This window comes from Saccostrea echinata, unplaced genomic scaffold (assembly GCF_033153115.1).
Source record: "Saccostrea echinata isolate AGI-Se365-2 ecotype Australia unplaced genomic scaffold, CSIRO_AGI_Sech_v1 ptg000036l, whole genome shotgun sequence".
NCBI lineage: Eukaryota > Metazoa > Mollusca > Bivalvia > Ostreida > Ostreidae > Saccostrea > Saccostrea echinata.
In genome coordinates, this window is record NW_026889785.1 from 9,927,822 (window position 1) to 9,950,421 (window position 22,600).

The window sequence follows — 22,600 nt, forward strand, 5'->3', positions numbered from 1 at the left end:
TTTGAAAAACAATGAAAACATTTTAAGTTTTATGTGTTTAATAATGTTTATACAACTATAAACCCTTCTGAATATTGAATAAAAACTGATTAATACTATATAGATATACAAGCATATAATTCTGTTTTATCATCTAAACTAAATTAATATACAATTAAATTCTAGTCAAATGTACATGTAGAACTCAGCACAAGAAAAAAAGTTCAATTTAATGTCCGTTATTGACAACTGTACACTTAAAAAAGTAAATTTATTGTCTATCCTAAGTCACGGTAATCAGGATAGGAAGACGTAGTGACTGCACAATTCTTCGTTTTTGCACGATATTATAATTATATATCCTAAAACACAATGACTAGATATATAACCAAAGGCTTCAGCTACACCTTGAAAACAATGTCCATTCCTAATGTACTAATATTTAAGACAGTTCCAGTAGCAAACAGTTTTTACACGGAAACAAAATTCACCCTCCGTATTCTGAAAATGTCCTCCAGGTAGTTAATCAGTATCCATCTGTTGGAGGTTGACACTCATGACCTCCTTTAGTTCTCTCAGAGATTGCAGTTCCTGGTGGAGAGGGTAGGGGTGCACTGCAGGCATTCTTTGTACCATTCTTCGTTTCAGTCTATGACGTCTTCTACAAAATAGTTGGAGAAAAAAGAGTTTGAAAGGTTAATCCCTCGGAAAGAAAAATATGTATGCTTTCTCACATTTTATATTCACCAATGTTTTCTAAATCTGACAACACTCAGCTTATTAGTATACACGTAAAAAATTGCTTTACGAAAATTAAAAATGTGTATTATTCTTTTGAATTATATATACTATTTGAATTTAAAAGACTAGTTACTAAGATGTTGTATGTGATTTTTTCAAGAATATTGTATTGAATGCTCACCTTAGTTCGGTTAGGACTGAATCCTCCACGCCTGCTAAAGCTTCGTTTTCTCGTTGACTGTTTCTTGGGGGAGATGATTGTAAAGGCGGAGTTGTGTGATGGGGTGATCCTCTCCGATTCTTTTGGGATAAAAGCTGAGTGGGTATTTGTGGACTCTGGTTTTCTTGTTGAACTGCATGGGGCAGAATTTCCTTTTTTGAGGATGGTCTTCACTGATGGAGTTGTCTTTTCTGATGACTTTAAATGTAGGCCTGGTGTGGGCTTGTCAGATACCAGATACTTTTGAAAAAGCACACTTAAATTCTTTGGTCGTCCATATCCGAGATGTCAAGGGTTGGGGAAATATGTTCTTCATGTTGTGGAGAGTTGCTAATATATATGTACATACGTCAGAGAAGCTTATTTTCAATGATTTATAGAATAAAATACATTGAGAAAATATTGATAACATATTAACAAAATATAATACATTTTTTTTTCTGTTTGTCGTTATTTAGTTCGTTATTAGTTCCAAATTTTACTCACCCAGAATCAAAGTTTTTCAAATCCAACTCCAATTGGAGATTGTTCCATAGTGTTTGGAATTCCGAGAAGTTCTTTGGTGACGTGTTTCACGGTGTAGTACCTAAACGGTTGCTATCGGAAAAAAACGCGTTCATTACTGCTATCCGAAAATTAAGCGGCTGCTATTGGAAAAAAATGGAGGAAATGGTAAGTATTTTTCTTCGCTGGCTTAAGAAAAAGATAAATAATTCAATTATTATGGTTTAACTGCTTTATCATAAATCTCTTAACGGAACTTTACCGATATTCAGAAACTGACATATTTATTTGATTTTGTAACTTGATAAAAGATCGTTGTTTTATAAGCGAATAATTGTTGAAAGCTTCAGGCACATGTACATACAAGTAAGGAATATCTCATTGTCGTGAAAATATGGGTATTTTAAAGAAAGTGAATTGACAGATTTTTATATATTTGTACAGCAAATTGCTTAATCGCAAGTATTGCCTATACTTTTATCATTTTTTTAGAACTAAAGCGTTTTTTCTTGAAGAAACATGTGTTAGGCTACTATTAGACAACAAACCGGTTTCTATCGGAAATGCAACTTCTCGAATTTTCTAAATGTGCACTTTGAATTTTATTCTTTATTATCAAAAGATTGTCGTATTTGTCTCATTTTTGCAGTGGTATATTATATATGAGATATATAATTATCAATATAATTATCAAGATATATTGTTTTAAAAATTCTATTTATTCTATTTTTTACTCGTGTAATTACGCCGCAGGATTGGTTAGTGTTCAATCTGTGTCGCAAAGTTTACACGAGCGATCTTATTTACATGTTTAGCCGGTGGATTTTTTAAAAACAGGTCCGTAATAAAAAGCCACCCATCTAACAATGGTTGGTCGATCGTAAATAATTATTTTACATGCCTGTAACCCCCCCCCCCCCCACTTTCTGCTTGTCATTTTTTTTCAAACTTTTTAATGTTTATCTCAATTATTCTCTTGCACCCCCCTTCTTTCTGCATCTTAAAAATGTACGTACCTCCAATATCGCCGATCCAGCAAGAAGGGGGGGGGGGCTGTCAATAGTTACAATTGTTTGTTCAAAGTAGATTTTCCCATGGATTACATTTATGATATACCTAATATATACATGTACATTATTCTACTTAATGATTTTAATTATGTTACTTTACATATTTCCAGAATTTTTCATCTGAAATGTCAATTCTTGGAGTTGAGTTCATTGAAGAGGGGACTGAATCCCATGTAGAAGAAACACCAGCCTCAACTTCAAAACAAACTGTTTCCGACGACGACGAAGGTTTCACAAGTAGCACTTCAATGGGGACCGAGAATATAATTCAATCAGAATCAACAGAAACTATAGAAGTAGTGGTGGACACCAATAATAAGTCATTCAAGACCTTTTCTTGCAGCTACTGCAGAAAAACATATTCTACATCAACAAGCTATAATCGACATAAGATATTGCACACTGGAAAAGGTCACCAACGCAATAAATGTAACAAAATTTTTTATTCAAGATTTGATTTAAATGATCATGTATTGACCCATAATGAAGATAAACATTTTCGGTGTAAGTTTTGTAGCAAGGCTTTTAAGACAAGAGGTTGGTTAAATTCGCATAAAATAATGCATAAAGCATATTATAAATACATCTGTGACCACTGTGGTGAAGGTTTTATATACAAAAGTAACTTTGAGGGACACAAAGCAAGGCACGAAAATCTAGCACCTTTTCAGTGCAATGTTTGCAACAAAACCTTTAGATATAAAAACAGTCTTGTTAGGCATGGTTGTGGCTTGATTAAAAAAATTAGTTGTGACAGCTGTGGGCAAAAATTTAAAGTTAAGCGGTACTTAATGGACCACCTTCGTGCTCATATGAACCCCGAACGTTTCCAATGCTCGACCTCTGAAAATTGTTTCAAATATCGAGGATCTTTTTACCGACATAGAAAACAAACTGGACACCAGATGATGTGTAGTGTTTCAATTTTACACCGGTGAGAATGTTAGTATTGAAGACTTTACATGGAAATCTTCATTATGAAAAGTTTTTCCTTTATTTATTCAACAGAGTTGAAAAACTGTACGTTACGAATATTTTTAAAGTTTATGTGATTTAATTATTTACACAAGTAGTGTTCATTGTTACTTAAGAAAATTAATAAACGTACAAAGAAGGGCTCCAGCGTGAAAATTACAACCAAAATAAAAAAATGCATGAAATATTCTTAAATGTTAAAAAAGAAAATGCTGAATAAACTTAAAATAATTTTAGATCAGTTTTGCTTGGGTTTTCATTACAACCGAATTATTTCATATTCTGAGAATGAAAATGTTAATGATGATTTTCCTGCAGTCGGTAAAATCTTTGATTCGTCACACTTATGATGTTGACGTGTATTTCTTTGTGAGAACAGGTCAACAGACAGTTCATCCTTGTATATGTCAGTAGTTCCGTTAATTGATGCTCCGAAGCATAACGGCGCCTTATGTACATCTAGGACTCTTAATTGAACTTCGCACCTGATAAAGTAGCGCCTGTACACTGCTTATAGCATACACATACTTCGACTTTCGCCAATCTGCCCCCCCCCCCCTCCCTAAGGATTTTTTTCAAAGCAAATTCTTGCTTTAATACCAAATGTCGCAGATCCTTTAGGCGCATAGATAAAACTTCCAATATGTGTTGTAATCTTTCAATTTTTTCAGTCTTTTCCAAGTTAGCCCAGACTTGCACCGTCTCGTCAACATACTTTGTTTCATCATCTACTCTTTCTTTGACTTATTTAAAGATTCTGTTTCCTCATGGCCAAAAAGGTCTTGATCGCCCCACTGTAAATTTAAACCCGGTGCCAATTTTTTTTCCGTCAAAGCTAAGAACATAGGATTTGTCCGTCTTCATGTCTAGAGATTGACTAATAATCTCTGGTGGGATTTCGTTAGGTAACTCAGCTGCTGTACCTCCAAATGTAGCTAAGCTCTTTTGTGAAGGAACAGCAAAGTTAATAGAAGAATTTGTAGGGTCATAGCCACCACAACCAGTAATTTGTACTTCGCCATATTTTGCTGCAGTCCTCAATACACCCATAAAACACAAAGCCCTTCCATGGAAAAGTCTATACATTACTTTCCAAAATTTAAGACACTCAGGTGAATATTGCATATTTGCTGTACTTTCAAGTGAGTACCAACGAACAACATCGAGAAAAAGAAGAAGATAAATATTTGTCAAGGGTAACTTTTCTAGATGAATAAGTCTTAGTAAGCTACAGAAATCCTCAAAGACCCCAGCTTTTGAGAGTTTTTGAAGAACTGAAGGTAATATTTCTTTCATTTCATTTATAATTTTGTCATTTTATTTTCTTCATAAAACTTTCTTCTTGATTTCTTTAACTTTCGTTTAGCTTTTAGAGGTGCCTTTCGTATATTGTTGCTACTTAATTGAAAACAACTTGGTGGAGTTCAAATACATGTAGAATCGCTTAAACATGGAGTTTCTGCTTCGCATTTTTGGGATGTTTTAGATTTTTTAGGCTTGTGTAGCCACAAATCCGACGATTTCCTCGTTCTAGCTGGAAAAGAACAAAAAAATCGTTTAGCAGCCGGTGCACAATTTTCAGTTTATAACCGGTGCCTTAATACGAAGAGTTCTAATAGCAACCGTAAATTTTGAAAAATCATATTTTGATTGATTATTCGATAAAAACGCCCTTACAATTTATTTTTTATTTCCATTGCACCAGTATGGATTAACACATTTTCACACCCAAAAATCGAACAAATTTTAATCTTAAATGAAGGAGCAGCATAAAAACGTTGGTGTATGTGACTTTTGAATCATGATATACTGCGGATATTTTACTATAATCTATGTTTTTAGAAGGCTATGACGCAAATTGCATTTAGTATCAGTTATAGAAATACCCTACTTGTTTCGTAAACGACGATTTTTTTTAGAAACTTACTCGATTTTGAGGCACTTTTTCACACATATTCAGCTAGTTCCATGTGGCATCTGTATAATTTATTTCAGCTATAGTAGCCGTACAATTTTCTAATAGAAACATTGAACGTTTTTTTTCCCCCGATAGCAACCGTTTAGGTACTACACCGTGTGTTTTGTTGTTTGTTGTTGTTGCTTTGAAGGTTCCTGTGTTTGTTTAAGGGGTTGTAGTAATTCCCTCTCTTCATTTTTCCTTGAAATATTCCTAATTGTACTGAGTATCATCAGTTTCACAGAGAAGTTAACTCCCTTGTAAATGCACATCCTTTATTGTTTAGTTCCAGTGACAGTGATATGATGTGATTTACTGTAAATACATAGAAAACAGATATATAAGTATTTGATATTACACATAAACCACACACTCTGCGATTGATAAATTAACATTACTCTGATTATTAAATAAATGCTCTATGTTCTTTGTAAACAACATTTTTACAATAAATATTGCACATATGTATCCTAGTAAATTAGCACATATGAAATTCATACTATAAAATCACACAATTTCAAATGAATTAACGTTACTAGAAAATGCTCAAACAAAATACATGATTATCGTAGAGTGCACATGTACCAAATAATTTCATGCAAAAATCACAGCAAATCTTTAACTTTCAATATCACATTATAAATATCAACCTATTATGACATAAATTTTCTACACATAGTCGTCAAATTATAAATCTTTCATGCGAACTTTCTAACATGTCACTAAAAATTACACCATAACAGGTGGACATTGAACACCTTTGTAAACACATAATTGATAACAATTATGCACGTAAAAATTTCTTATGAAACGATATAAAATTAGATTTTATGTTTAACTTACCAACTTGGAAGTTTTCTCTCGCAGGAAAATTGAAGACATACATGATAATCAGCACAGTGACTAGTAAACACTGGTAAACAATTTCTAAAGTTGTAAAAAGCTCGTGCACCCGCGAAAATTTTAATATTGGAACCAAATCCAGAAAAATGTAACATTCAAACCAAATCCGGAAAAATGTTTTGTATAATGTTAAATTTCTGTAACAATCCAGCCCCCTATTTGTGGAACATTATGTGACACAAATACGTACAAAAGTTTCAATCAGAGTACTAAAAAATAGTACAAAAGTTTCAAACAATACATGAAAATAATTTCACAATCAAGGTTCAACCATTTCCAGAACGAGACAAAGTTTATCTATTGGACGCGTCAAAATTTTTGTTGCGGTCTTTACTTTAACTTGTCGTAACAGTCCTAAACGATCAGGAGTAGTCTCAAGAACCACTCCCACGGGCCACGAATTACGAGGAGCGTTTGAATTCACAATACTAAGACCACATCACCGACTTTCAGGTTCCTCTTCAACTCATGCCACTTTTGACGTTCTTGTAATAATGGTAAATATTCTTTCACCCATCGATTTCAAAAGAGATGTGAGATGATTGAAAGAGGGGGCTATTTATTGTAGAATAGCAAGGCACGTTTGAGTAATGATTACTCACGTTACCTGATTGAAGAAGGGGCTTGTTTGATGTAACACTTGTAGTGTAAATGGATACAGTTGACTGTGGCTCATGATTTCCAAGCAAATAATCAGAAACTGTTGAAGAAATGTTGTTTTTTTCTGCGTGAAGACTCCTGAGATGATGAACTGAAAACGCTATCATTAATTATATCGTCATATTCACGTCGCAAATTCATTCTATCTAGCAAGCGTTCTGCTAGATTCCTGGTTTTCACCCAGGCGGCCCGGGTTCGATTCCCGGCATCGGAACTAAAGTGTAACAGAGTTAAAAGTGGCTATGTGTTGTAAATGGTTAGGCCACGCTCCTACTAGTACTAGCTAGCGGGTTAACCCTTTAGCTCAGTCGGTAGAGCGTTGGATTTTAAATCTGAGGGTTGTAGGTTCGAGCCACAGTGTGGACACCCCTAGCTAATCGGTCATACATTATTCTATGGGACTTTGAAAATTTATAATTTACAATTTCTTGGGACGTAGCATCCTTTTTTCAAAAGTGTGTCCTATTCTGAGGAAGCGGGATGTAGGTTTCAACTTCTCACATTACCAAATTTAATTCTTACATCAGAAGACTTGTAAAGGTTTGGGCCGTGGATATCGGCCTGGGTAGCTTAGTCGGTAGAGCACCTGATTAGTGATCAGGGGTCTCGGGTTCGATTCCCGGTCCAGCCATACATTTTCTATTTCCTGATACAGACTGTACTACAGCGTTTAGGTTGAGGGGAGCTTTAGTGTGATGTCTTGAATTATAAAATGAAACATCTGAGTATGCATCATTGAAATCGGAATAAGTACAACATTTGACTGTAATGGAACTTCTGCCAATATGCCAGCTCCCTCAAGAAACTGGAATATTGCAAATTAGATGATTTACATGTATGTTTCACACTTGGCAGTTCAGAGTATATTCTGAAATTTCTAATATCATCTCACACAACAAGGTAAAATAATTGACTTTTGTTGATTTCCAAATCATTTTGTTATTCCTGGAAACACCAAAGCTGATAGTGCTGCAAAAATGGCACTCTAGTATGATATTACACGTATTACAATTCCTTATACAGATCTGAAATATTTTGGTAAAACTTTGTTAACTCTCTTTGGCAAGCTTTGATACAAATAATTTTAATGATATATATAGAAAATAAAGTTAACAAAACGTCCGACTTCGGTCAGGATAAATTTATTATTTTAAGAATACTGTGACGCGGCTCGAAACGTCAACAAAGTTTGGGTTCGGATATTTAACGAGCCAATAGCGTAATATGTAGCGTAACCTCTTTATTAGAAGAATTTAGAAGAAAATGAATCCAGAATACTAAGACACTATGAGGTTTATTAAAATATAAAAATAATATGGGGTTGTTGATCAAACAATGAAATAAAAACAATAAATTCAATCACCCATGAAACTATTTGTTGCCCTTATTATTTAAAGAAAACTACTGGTGAAGTTTTGGGTGAATAACTCCGGTTAATAAATTGTGGTGAATCGACGCCACCAACAATTTCTTATCACCAATACTCTTGTTGCTGTAAAGCTATGGTGAATCAACGCCACCAACAGCTTTCTATAATCCAGATGTGTTAAACACCTGTAACTCGGTGCAAAAACATCACCAGTAGTAATGAGCTAATTCCTATCTAATAAAGGTTTAAGTTTCAAGAATTCTATAAACACACCATAAAGGTAGACGGACACCTCGGCCCTGACAGGTCGGCCCAAAACCATTGACACCTCGGCCCAAGGAAAAAAAAAAGAATTATTTTCTGTATTCCCAATAGTAATATAAATGTATGTATAAGTGATGACTATTTGTATACGATAAACAAGGGCAGATAATTTCAGAATTTTTGAACGGACGACAGCATAGATGTATCTATAGATGCGAGTATCTGTTGAGTGGGAGGTGGGAGTTATAGGGGTTTATTTATTTATTTATTTATTTTGTTGCTGATTACAATGCAACTTTATTTATTTTTTATGTTAATGTAATAGAGAGAAATTTTATATGTTTTAAAATATTATTTTCAGGAATTTTGTTTGACTTAAAATATTAATTATTTTCAGAGTTTTAAATTGAAATGTGTTAATAAAGATTTATTTCATTCAAACTATAAAGATATGTGTTTTGTTATTCTATTATTTATTAAGTCTGACAGGTAAAGTACTAGTTATCCTTCTTTAGGATTTACCTGTAGCTGTATTACTATTTATAGATCTTTTCAGTAAGTGGTCATTCTGGACTGGTCACATGATTTTTAGGAGGGAATTTTTATTGTTCATTATTACTGGTTTTCATGCCCAAGCGTACAGATGGGTGTGAGGGTGTTCTTAGAGCTTTGAAGTTTTCTTTGAGCTGATTTTAATGTTCTTAAATTGAAAATATTTTTTTGGATCAAGTGATTTTCTACAATTAGGTTAGTGTTTAATTCAGGTTTTCACTATTTCTATATTTTCCCTACTTTACCTACTTTGAGTGAATGTTTGAATGTTAGGCAGTATGAGGGAGTGAATGTCTTCTGTGAGATTTGTATGAAAGCTGTAAATAATTTATGTAAATACAATAGTATTAAATATAGAGTTTATTTTATTCCTAAATAATATAATGAAATTAGAAAGGAGAATATGAGTGCATTGAAGTTATAAAGTTTTGAAGTATACAAATTCCTAAAGTATTCATTTTTATAAATAATTCATTACTTTGAACAACATATCATTTCTTTTACATTTAGAACACCATGTATTACTCTGAAATCTAGGCAGGTTATTTTCATACCAGACCTTTGCACCTCATGGGAGGTAAGGTTAATTGTGTGTTGGTAGAAAAATAAATTATCCGTTACATTTCAATATTGATGTCTTGCAAAATTATTTTTCAAGTATTTAAACCCAATTTTTCTTATTTGTTTAATTCATGTAACTTGAAAGTTTTGCATGAGTTACTGGTTATTTTAAATTTATTTAGTTTGTGTTCATCAGAAACTAAGAATATTATAAGCTTATGTATAATTAGTTTATGGGAAATATTGTTGTATGAAAGGATTATAGTTATTTTGGTAAATTTTGGTTTTATTCGATTTCATGACTTCTTTGCTTGTTAAAAATCTGCATGCAGAGTTATTGTTCTTGTATTTATAACTTTTAAACGCATTGCAGGGTCATTGATTGAATGAATGAATGTCATGGTAAACACCAACACTACAATAAAACCCACTTAACCAGGAATGGATTTTTGTTGTTTCATTTCCACCCCGGTTTCATTAAGAATTCTTTTACTTAATAAAAAGCACTTTGTAGTAGGGGCCTACTGCAGTGTATTGTACAATTTACTAATAATTATATGTATAAACCAGTGCACATTAGCTTATGTCCTAATCATTAAGATGTATTGATTTGCTCTGTTATCCAGAAATTTATAGATGAAAGCTCCCAATATAACCTTATTTGCCACAACTTTATGCTGGAAAGTACGACAAGTGAACTTTCTTTGCATCATAGAGGAAATTCAAACTTTAAGTTCTGTTTTCATGAATGTCAGAAACATTTTTTGATATATATTTTATTGCTTGAATTTATAAACTCAACTCTTAAATATTTTGTTCAAATCAATTTATAAGTATATCCACAATGGTTCTTAAATGGACCTGTCATTAAGTGAAATACTATGTACCAGTTTAAAACTGAAGTAATGACTTCTCATGCCCACTGTCTTAATTCTAAGAAAAAACACAGGGAGTAAATATTTCTTGTTTATTATTTCAAATGAAATATTGACAAAGAGTCATATAAAACAAACATTATTATAAAGAATTATACAGTGTCACATAGAACACTAAAAGTCTGCCATCACATTCACTGTCACATAGAATACTTAAAGTCTGCCAACATCATTGAAATCTTCTTAAGGGCTTTCCTTGCTGACGCCTCCCCCAACGCAAGTCGCTCACAAACACCAAACAAACGTCCCTGGAAACGTAGGGTGTCCTTCTATGTCTGCAGCGAAGTATTTCATCAGAGAGAACGCGCACTTGGAGGTTCATTAGGCGGACTCGTCGCCAAGGAGCTGGAGGAGAAGATACCCAGCTAGCACAAAAACATGTTTAAATGTTTTAAAAACATTTTCAGAATGTCACAAAACGTTTTCAAAAATGCTTTAATCACATGATTTTGTATGTTTTTTTAAACGTTTTTAAAACATTTTGGCACAATGTTTCAGCAAATGTTAATAGAACATTTTATTAAAATATTACGAAAACATTTTTAAAAAATGTTTTAATCACGTGATTTTGTATGTTTTTTTTAACGTTTTTAAAACATTTTAGCAAAATGTTTCAGCAAATGTTATTAGAACATTTTCCTTAAGTGTTACTAAAACATTTTCGAAAATGTTTTATTCACATGATTTTGTATGTTTTTTAAAACGTTTTTAAAAATTTTTACCCAAATCATATAAAACTCCAACTTTTCATGCAGGGTTTATGTAATTATTCAGTGGTGTGTTATTCTTAATGCTTTTGGGATCAATAAGTGATATAAAACTGACTGTTAATCTATAATTATATAACGGTGTTTTTAGGTTAGTGATTATATCCATTGTCAGAGGTGCATAATGACCATGTTGTAGTAAGTGATGTCCATGCTCTTTCCGTCTTTTGGCATTTACTAGGGAGAAGTTTGCTCTTTCCCTTGTTATAATTTCTTCAATTAAATGAGTACCAAACAAGACCAAAGCAAAACGTGTTCAGGGGTGGGGGGCGAAAGAAATCAACAAAAAGGCCTAAATCCATGATTAATCGTTATCCTACAGGCAGTTTATCAGTATCTATATAAAAATACATGTACTCAGATAGATGCTTTGCTACTTATACAACCTTGGGCTCCTATTTTTACATTAATTTGAATTTAAACTTCCATCATACATATCTTCATAGCATGACGCCGCACTGACTGTTAATCTGTAATTAATCTGTAATCTGCACACATTTTTATTTTTTTTTAAATCGTTTAAGAAAAGAAACAGTTTGAGTTTTGGAATGTTATATGCAATAGCGGAGACAAAAGAGTAAACGCCTCCCGATCGTTTCACATGCGAAAGCATCCCCGGCTGACGTGACGTTAAAGTGATGTAACGATGCTGCTCCAGGTCGATAGACATATGCATGTTTATAATTTCACTGGAACTTATCTAAATATCCTACAAATTAGAAATTGTGTACATTTGTTTTATTCATTCTTTCTAAAATGTTGACGAATTTTCATGAATTTATCTCTATCCTTTATGGAGTAAAAGGAAATGTCTCAATAATTTCCGAACAGCCCTCGTATGTTGAAGACAAAAGAGCTTAATTTCTCATTTTTGGAATGACCTTGACCTTTGCATATATTTTAAGGTCAAAGGTCAATGTATCTTATGCAGTTGGTCCCATGTCTCTACGACTTATCGTTTTGAAAATTTTTAATTATTCGTAAACATCAAAAACTTTCAGGGACAATAACTCATAAAAGGGGTCGACGAAAACTTTCGCAATGAAAAGATTAAAGAATCCTCTCAATTCTTCGAAGACATTTGTGAAGGTTCCCTACCTCTACGGTTTACAGTTTCGAAGGAGTAGCGATAACAAGGTTTTTCGTACAAGTGACAAGAACTCCGAAAGGGGTCATAGGTCATACTCGTTGGGTAGTTTTTCGAAATAACTTTTGATGTCGAGCATCATGAACTATAAAGTTTTTCGATAAATCTTTCGGTTCAAAAGGCCGTAGCGGAAAAATAATAATAATGACTGGTAGACTAATTGTTCTCGAACAATTAGAGGTCTTTCCACCTTCTTTAAACTTCATACCTTATTCATATTTAACTCTCTACTGTTTATTTTTATACAAAAAAACAACAACACAGAAATGGCTTGAGAGATGGAAAGAATGAAAATTTTGAAATGACCTTGAACAAATATTAAAGGTCAGTGGTCTCATTGCACTTGACCCCATGCTTCTACGACTTTTAGTTTTAAAGTTATAAGGTTTAATAGTAAGCACAAAGACGTTAAAGGGTGATAACCCATATAAGGGGTCATCGGATCCTTTTGCACTGAATAGATTGAAGTTGTGTCTAAAGACCTTGAAGACATTAGTGAACGTTTCGTGTCTTTATAATATGCGAATTCAGAGGAGTAGCGATAAAAAGGTTTTTTGCACAAGGGACAATAACTTTTGAAGGGGTTTAACTAAGGTGACATGAATCAAATCTTTGAAATAGTTCTAAGAGGACATATTAAAGATACAAAGAAAGACAAAAGAGCTATAAAAAGAGCCTTATTTCTCATAATTTCAATGACCTTGACCTTTGACCTTGACATAAATTTCTAGACCAAAGGTCAAAGAATATAATGCAGTTGGTTCCATGTCTCTACGACTTATCGTTTTGAATTTTTGTCATTTTGCAAAAACTTCTAAAACTTTCAGGGGCAATAACTCATTGAAAAGGTTAACGAATACTTTCGCAATGAATAGACTGAAGAATCTATTAAATTAATCGAAGACATTAGTTCATATAAGCAGGGTCAACTGCAAAAATCTTTTACGAAGTACATTCTCTTGGACTATAAATCTTTACGAAAAATCTTGAAACTCAAAATCACACGGCGGAAAAATAATAAAAAAATAATAAGAAGAAACAGAAGAAAATCAATAGGTCTTTCCACAGAAAGGTGGAAAGACCTAATAATAATAATAATAATAAACAGAAGCATTTCAAGAGGTCTTTCCACCTTTCTTTTAATAAATAAAAAGGAAAATGAGCATACGGAAGTTACTCGTCCTCTTATAGCGACAATAGACTTGAATGGACTCTTCTTGGCATCTGGAATTGTACTCATTTGTACTGAATTGGAATGATTTTGGCAGGTGCTGGGTTAGCTATGGCCTTCGCCATAAATTCAAAATTAACCGGAACAGCGAATACTGAAGTTTTCATAACGTTGCTCATTGCACTTCATGAAAACATGGGTACTACTAAACAGAGAACCCTTGAGAAGTCTAGGGTTCTCTGTTTAGTAGTACTGTAATGTTACCACACCGGATCAATCCGGAAATTTTATGTCCGACTGTATTGAGTTTCTCTTCAATAATTGCATTTCCTGTAGTTTGCACGAGGTCGATGCACAAGCATTCTTTCTCTATCAAAACATCTAGTCGTAGACAGCGGCAACCATGTAAGTTTTATCATTGAAAATTGTCTGATTGATAGATTAATTTCTTTATATTTTACTATGCAAACCTTTTATTGCGCATATGTCAGATCATTAATTTGTTTATGCTGTTCTTGCAACTCGAAACTAATGTTATTTTTAGATTTAAAATCTTTAAAGCAGTTAATAGGTCACTTTAGCAAAATATCACAGAATGTCTCGCAACACCCCGACCTTTAGATTTTGAATAAAACTGAACTAAAATGAACCTTTAATGCATTTTATCAACTAAAACAAAACAAGTATCCCTGTATCACCGTCACGGTAGCTTAGTCCGTAGGACATTCGCTTTGTGATCGGAAGGTCGTGTGCTCGAATCACGGCCGCGACTGACCTAAGTCGATAAAAATAATAGGTAACAACTATTCCTTAGCCAGGCGCTCGGCACTTTTTGAAGTGAAAATTGCGGGTTTTTCTGATGAGACCGTATAAACCGAGGTCCTGTATCAGTATAGGCGTTGGCATAATAACCCTAAATGGCCCAGTGTGCCGAGTAACGGGTGACGTCTCTATATGAGTGAAAAAATTCTCGAACGGGACGTATAACCAACAAACTATCAATCAATCTGAAAAAGCAGGTTTTCTTCGATTTTTGTTTCCTTTACATTCGACAGGAGTATCATACAAAGACATCAGGGTATCTGACGCCATAGAATTCTAAGATTTTTCGAGCTTGATTTTTACACTCGGATGTGAACTACGCTCTTCTTTGTTTCAGTCGGTCTTTCTTATTGAATTCTCTTTTTTATTCTTCTGTTAGACTTTGTAGTTTTTCATTCTTACGGTTTCTGTCAGAGAAGCCAATTTTTGACTTTTGCTCTTCAGATAAATTGGAACGCTTCTCTTCCTTTTTCAGTCGGTCTTTCTCATTAAATCCACTTTTTTGTTTTTCTGTAGGACTTTGTAGTTTGTCCTTCTTACGTTTTCTGTCAGAGACACAAAGTTTTGACTTTTGCTCGTCAGATAAATTGGAACGCGTCTCTTCCTTTTTCAGTTGGTCTTTCTCATAAAATCCTCTTTTTTGCTCTTCTGTAAGACTTTGTAGTTTGTCCTTCTTACTTTTCTTTCAGAGGCACAAAGTTTTGATTTTTCCTCTTCAGATAAATTGGAACGCTTCTCTTCCTTTTTCAGTCGGTCTCTCTCATTAAATTCTTTTTTTTTTGCTCTTCTGCAAGACTTTGTAGTGTTTCCTTCTTCGATTTTCTGTCAGGGAAAGGAATTCCTAGTGTTTGCTCTCCAGATAACTTGGAGCGTTTCTCCCTCTTTTTGAATCTATCCTTCTCATTTATTTTTTCCTTATCATCAATATTTAAACGTTGTTGTTTCTTCATTATTTTATTTGCTTCTTTACAGACTAGAGTCTCATTTTCTTGAAGTTTTCTTTTTCTGTCCCTGTGAATTATGCGGAGTGCTTCTTTTTTTCTGCTGAAAGCCTTTCTCTGTACTTTTGCTGCCTTTGTTTCTCTTTCAATTTTTTTTTATTTCTTGTGCAGTTCTATTTTGTTGTCGTCTCTTCTTTTCAGCATAGTATTGTTGTACAAGATCATTGACTGAAAGCAGTCTTCCCTTTTGTTCAACACCAGTGTTTTGAATCTAAAAAAATATTTATTTATACAACATACATTATAGATATGCAAGAATTGTATATTTATATATAGTATTGAAATGCCAGTAACTGTATAGTGTTAGAAGACTGAATTTACTTTGTTACTTGTACCGTGCTGGTGACCACATCATAATGGTTACCATTAGTGTGCTTTAGATATATTGCACATTCCTCCGTTTGTAGCAATGGATCTACTATTTTTCCGCTGTATTTCTGCCATCCATGGTCAGAGCTGTAAATGAAGATGTCTGTCTTAAGTAAATGTGCAGCGATTACTATTTCAACTTCAGTAGCCCAAAAAGTACATTCACTGATCCGTGTTCGTCTAATGTAGTTGGCAACACTCTCTATCACTGGTAAAACCGATGTTAACTTATCATCCATCTTCCTCATGTGATTTATTACTCTCTCTCGTACAACTGAATGAAACTGCTGACCGGCACTGACAGTGTAGGAGATGCACCTAAAGAAGCAGTTACCGTCTCCAAATACTTTTTGAACGGTACTTGGTATACCAAATCGGATATGTGTGTTGGTTGTTGTAGGCAAAGATCCTACAATATGTCCCATAGAAAATAAATAACTCATCTTGCTTTTCCAGTCCTTATTAACAGGATGAAAGTAAAATATTTCAGTTGTCTCAGATTCAATAATGCAATCTCTTCCCGATATCTCAGATTTTGAAAAATGGAAATTATGAATTGACATCTTAATGCATACATGAGTCTTTAGACGCTGTTTTGATTAGAAAATTTTGTAACAAACTGAGCATTTGTTGCATGTATGCTGCTTTAATCCACGTTTAGTCTTGTACTGCTTCCCTCAGTCATAACATGAATAAGCATTACTACTGTACATCCTTTCTTAAAGTACAACTGGAACAACCTGTTCAAACTTTCAAAAAATATTATAAACCTAAATAATGTAATAAATAAAGCAATAAACAGTAAACACAAAAGACAGGATTTCTTTAAAATGAATTCAAACCAATGCAAGCCTCATCTGGTCAGTCTGATCTATTGTGGTAATGTTTGAGATAGATCAGTTTTCTACATCAAAATTCAAAATGCGTAACTGTAAATAAATAGGATTTAGTAGCTTAGTTGTAGTGCTTTAGTTTTTAGTTTTCATTTCTTGCTTTTTTCATTACTTTTTAACCTTTTCATTGTCTAGAGGAAGGGACAGGGTGTTAGAAACATTTTTATGGGTTTGTGTCATTGGTCATTTTTAGTACTTTATATACTAGTAAATTTCTATTCATGACCTTGTATCTGTTTAAGTAGATCTGACACATAGGATATACAATATTGTTGTTGTTTTTTCAATGCTTGTATATGTTTATATTTGTAGTGTTTTAAGATAGTGCCCTTGATATTTAGCATAATCTTTCCTCTTCAACTAATACATCCTGATTTACTGAAATCCATCTTGAACCTACCTAAAATCATTTTCTTAATTTGATATAACAAATTGTCAAATTGTTAAAACAAATTTAATCCATCGTAACAATTTTTTTTTCAATTTGTTATAAATTGTTTTGTAATAAAAACTTTGTTGAATCTAGAGTACCTAATTTATGTTTCATTTATAGTATAACCTTGGAATTATGGTTCTCATTATTAGTTAATGAAATGGAAATGATTCATACTACTACAATTTTATTTCTCAAGAACTTTATTTTGAATTATTACAATTAATTCTCATTTTTCAAATTGTATTTATAACACTCCTGGTGTTGAAGGTGCAATCCTCTGTCCATCTTCTCCCTTTCTTGTTGTATTCCCTCATCAGAATGTTCATCACTGTCGGAATAAAACACAGATGACACAATGGACTGGTTCAACTCTTCTTTTAGTTTGTCTTTCTCCTTTTCCATGTCTAATGATTGCTTTTTAAAAGCTTCAAGGTCTTTCTTCAGATTTTCATTTTCTTTAAAGATACTATCAAATTTGCACTAAAGAGATTTAACCGCAGCTTTACATTTTCTGGCAATAGCTTCTTAGTCCTTTTCTCCTTCATCAATCTTTCCTTTTATAATCTTGTGTAAAGCACCCAAAAAGAAAAGTTCAGTATTTTCTAGTTGATCAAAAGTTCTCTTAATGCTCTGTATGATCTGTAAAAGTAGCAGTTTTTATATGCTTTTGCATCAGTTTTTTTTTTGTTTTGTTTTGTTTTGTTTTCTTAATATCTGTTTGAGAATAGTATACGGATCAGAAGTTCAAATACCATCTTGTCCACACTATTAATATAACTTTATATTTCAGTATCAAAGGATTTCAAAAAAAGTATAAAAGTTACAGTGATATTAAGTATAGTAGTCATTTAATGCATTGCACCCATGCGCATGTGCATGATGATCATGTCTTAACTATTAATATATCTTTATTTTCTGAGTATAAAAAAAATTTCATTAAAAAATATAGAATTGCGGCTACATCTAGTATATTGGTCATTTTATGCATTGCACATATGCACGTACATGCATGCACATGAAAACCAAGTATATTGGTCATTTTACTAATTGCTCCTGTGCATTGCATGCATGTCCATCCCATCTTGTCAAAAAAAATTTTATGTCCATATATTCTGAGTTTCAAGGCATTTTATCAAAAATCATAAAAATTACGGCCTTATCAAGTATTTTTTTAAATTACTGTTACAATATTCATGATAGTTAATTATGATTTTCTTACTTTAAACATTATATTCACTTCACATTTTTCATAAAAAGCACATTTTTTTTTTCAAAACGTGTTATTTGATGCTCTGTGTAGAATACATAAATTTTTCACCATTTAAAATTTCTGTTTTGACTACAGCTATTTTTTTAATATGTGAATTACGTACCCTTTGTAACATTTTGATTGATTTACTTTCTTTTTGTATTTTACTCCTGTTATTTTAATAAATAATTAACACAAAATCTTTATTTTACTTCTTTGTTTATTTCCAAATAGTTTCAAATATTCCTCAATGATATATTTCTTTCATGTTGACATGACAAATATTACAGCACGAAAATTTTCCGTGGATTTAAATAATGTGAATTCGTATCGTTGTTAACAATTTATATAGCATCTTTTTATATCCTCATAAAGTATCAGAGTGATATCCTCATAAAGTATCATTATGGTATTCCAGTATACAGTACCACAACTAAAATTATATTCTTTTGCGGCCTGATATCTTTGACGCTTACGTCAATTGATTTTTCTTGTAATATAAGAATGTCGTACGATTAAGTCTCATCTTACTCCCGTCTGCAGCACTAAAGGACCGAAATATTTTGTCAGCGAGGTTGGTTTAATAAAGTTTCAACACATCACATCGTATTTTCCATGCACTTTTTATTTAATACACGGATATGGGGCATTATTTAAAAAAAAAAAGAAAATTCCCGTATACAGTAATTTTTTTTATTACTGAAAAGAGGAACAATTCCCTTTTAGCGTAACAGTTACTGAAAAAAGGAACTGTGCCCTACCTGATAAAGGGGGATCTATTTCTTATAGTTAACTGTAAACTTGTTGGTTTTGAAGATGTCAGAGGAACAATTGAGACGAACACGTGGAGATCTGGTAATTAATTAATTGCTTTGGGTTTTCTTAGGGATTTCACAATTAACACCAAATATTTCACCGAGATCTCTGGTAAACTTATTGAAGATCAGTAGTTGTCGGTGAAATTATACTGTGTTAGCTATAATATTTCAACAGCTACACACACCGACTTTCATTCTTTTTACTTAGGAAATTATTTTAAACTTGCACCTAAACTATTTAAACGCCGTAGTAAATTGGTGAAACTGCATCTATGTGAACCAACACTAAGCTCCACCGAAATATTTACCAAGGTGCGAGTTCTGGTGTTCTGATGTAGTTTTAAAGATACATCTACTATAAATGAACGAAGCAAACCAGATTATGAAGGTGTGTGTGTGTGTTTTAATATACAAATGTAACCACTGAGTATAAAATGTTCGACATTTATTCAAGGCAAAATCTTTTTTATACACAAATACAACTTTCTAATCGCAGATAATATTCGTCATTAATTCAAGATTAAGTCAAGAAAAATCTTTTCATTTAATGTACATATAACGTCTGATAGTTCCCACATAGAGAAACGTGGCGGTAACTTTTTGAAAAAATCAATACTTTTTGGATGTCTTTGACTTGACTGCAGTAATTTTGTTTTCGGCCATTGATTATAAATCCTGTATGATTGTTAGGTAGTCATCATGGTAAATTTTTGCGAAGTTTTCGAATTTGGTTATGAGTCGCGATGTAAAGAGTTGATACTTACGTCGCGGGTTCGAATCCCACTGTGGGACGTGGAGACCGGTCCTTCGGATGAGACCGTATAAAGCAAGGTCCGTATCGCAGTAAGTGTTGGCACGAAAAAGACATAAATATAAACATTACTTCAGCAAAACACTTATTTTTTTATTAAGACAAAAGCACCTGACATCATGGGTATACCGTAGATAAATAAGTTTGCTGGGACAACAGAATCCCTCTCAAATGGCGGAAATACTTCCGCATCCCCTTATAGTTCATGTGGACACCATCCGAATAGATATTGACAACACTGTTGTATGGTATAAATCAACGTACAGTAAACAAGATTGCATGTGGCACACTGTTCCTATAGAATTATATTAGCTTTTACAACACGAAAATTATACACTGCAGGGCTGATGTGTCTAGTTCTTTTCCTTGGTAAGAGTTTAATGACAGTTTTTCTTTGAATGGAAAATCGATTCTAGAGAGTTTTAAGGAATGCAACAAGTTCCACCACAACTAACTCGGAAATATCTTCTTCACTGTCCAGGTCATTGACTCCCAAATGGATTATCAGGAACGTCGGCAGGTGACATTGGATGGCTGTCGGTAACAAATCTAAGTGACGAGGATTTGTTCCAGTACCTCCACTGATTCCGAAGAAGTTAACCATAGCAATCCAGTGACATTGAATAATTCAACTGAAGAACCTCTGTTGAATAAATATGAGCTGTAGTGGTCTTGGAGGTGCAGGGCACGGATTGCCCTGCTACCTCCGACCACATGGTACACGACACGCACCTGTTGGGACGTGTACCTATTCTCGCTCTCTTTTTCTGTTAACTGCTGCAGACTGCAGACGTGTTTCTTTCAGCTCCGTCATTATTATATTTGTACATATATACAGCATATTGCTGGCACTAATAAATAGCGGATTGTTTTACCATAGTGTTTTCTCTGATCCGCCTTCACCGAACTTAGGTATTATAGTTATAATATAGAGAGAAAACGCTATATTGGCGCTGCGAGCAGGGTATTTTAGTTTAACTGCAGGGTAATACCTGGTCCGCACGTGTAAGTATCCGTCGCCATTTTGGTTATTTTCCGAGATATAAGGTAGCAGTATTTGACTATTTATTTGTTATATTTAGCTCACCTAAACGAAGTTGGGGGAGCTTATGTAATACCCTCGGCGTCCTAGGTTAAGGTTTTTGGAGCAGTTTTCTTTTTAAGTACTTCTATGGCCTATATTTAGAGATGCGTGGAGGATGCTTCTAGTGTGTTTTATTGTATCAGTCAAGGTTTCAGATGCTGTAATTTCAGCTAAAGAATGACCAGGTTAATGTTTTTGGAGCAGGTTAAAATTTTTGGAGCAGATATCATTTCCAAGTAACTATAAGATTTATATTAACTAAACTTGCCTGGATGATACATCTAAGGATGCACACTACTGGACTTGCTTCGGATGCTGGATCTGACCTACATTTTCCGGATGAGTAACCAGGTTAAAGTTTTTGGAGCAGATCTCATTTCCAAGTAACTATAAGGCCTATCTGAACCAAACTTGCATGGATAATGCATCAAGGGACGAACAATCTCAAAACTTGCTTCGGATGCTGGATTTGACTTACATTTTCTGGATGAGTGACTAGTTTTAAGTTTTCAGATAAGTCTATTCCCAAGTAACTGCAAGCCCTGTCAGACCAAAATTGCATAAATGTTGCATCTAGGGATGCACACTCCTAGATTATTAGCTTAGTGTGGGACTTTGCCTTACATAAAGACAACGTTCGTTGAAGTGAGCTCTGTAATCTCTGATTACCTATGCTTTTATTTTGTATATACGTTTATACTTGCGTCTCTAGTTTAGCGGATTAACCGCCTCGTGTAAATTTATATTTGTGCCGTTTTGAGGGTGCCGGGAGAGATGGTCGGTGAGTTTAGTTCCTTTGGATTGGGGAGGGGGACTCTGAGGCGTAGTAGGGACTGGGACGCTCGTGTTGGGGAAAATGATCATGAGGGTCTGGGGAGTACCCCGGGAGTGCGCCGTCCGCGGGAAGTCTTACTTCTTGAGATACTGGTTTATGGGTCTCTTTATGATGGGTCTCATTTTCCCACCCTTTTTTGGGGGGGACAAGGAAAATGTACTGTATAAACCTGTTAGACTCTACTGATTCGAGACAGGCTCTATTGAATTTTTTTTCTAATAAATCTTATACCTCTTTTTACAAACAATGTTTTTGTAATTCGTGGAATCATTGTTTTCTTTACCCTTAGAAACTGAGGTTTTTGAAGAAATTCCAGTTTGTAACCCTCTTTGATTATTGATAATACCCAACTGTCTTGGGTTACAGGAATCCGATTTCCTAGAAAATATTTGAGACGACCCCCGACTGGTATCTCGGGAAGCATTGCAATTTTGGTTACCTGTCCTAATTCTAATCTAAAGTCATTTACTGGATTTCTTTAGGATCCGAAAGGAACCAATTTTGTCT

The 22,600-nt window shown here is 33.7% G+C and overlaps 1 long non-coding RNA gene and 1 pseudogene across 1 annotated transcript in view; one reads left to right on the plus strand and one right to left on the minus strand.

The window, feature by feature from the left end:
• The window catches only part of LOC133199894 (uncharacterized), a 180,570-nt gene that overhangs the window by 80,196 nt on the left and 77,774 nt on the right, over positions 1 to 22,600 (plus strand). The window lies entirely within an intron of this gene.
• On the minus strand, positions 450 to 1,560 carry LOC133199800 (uncharacterized; annotated as a pseudogene).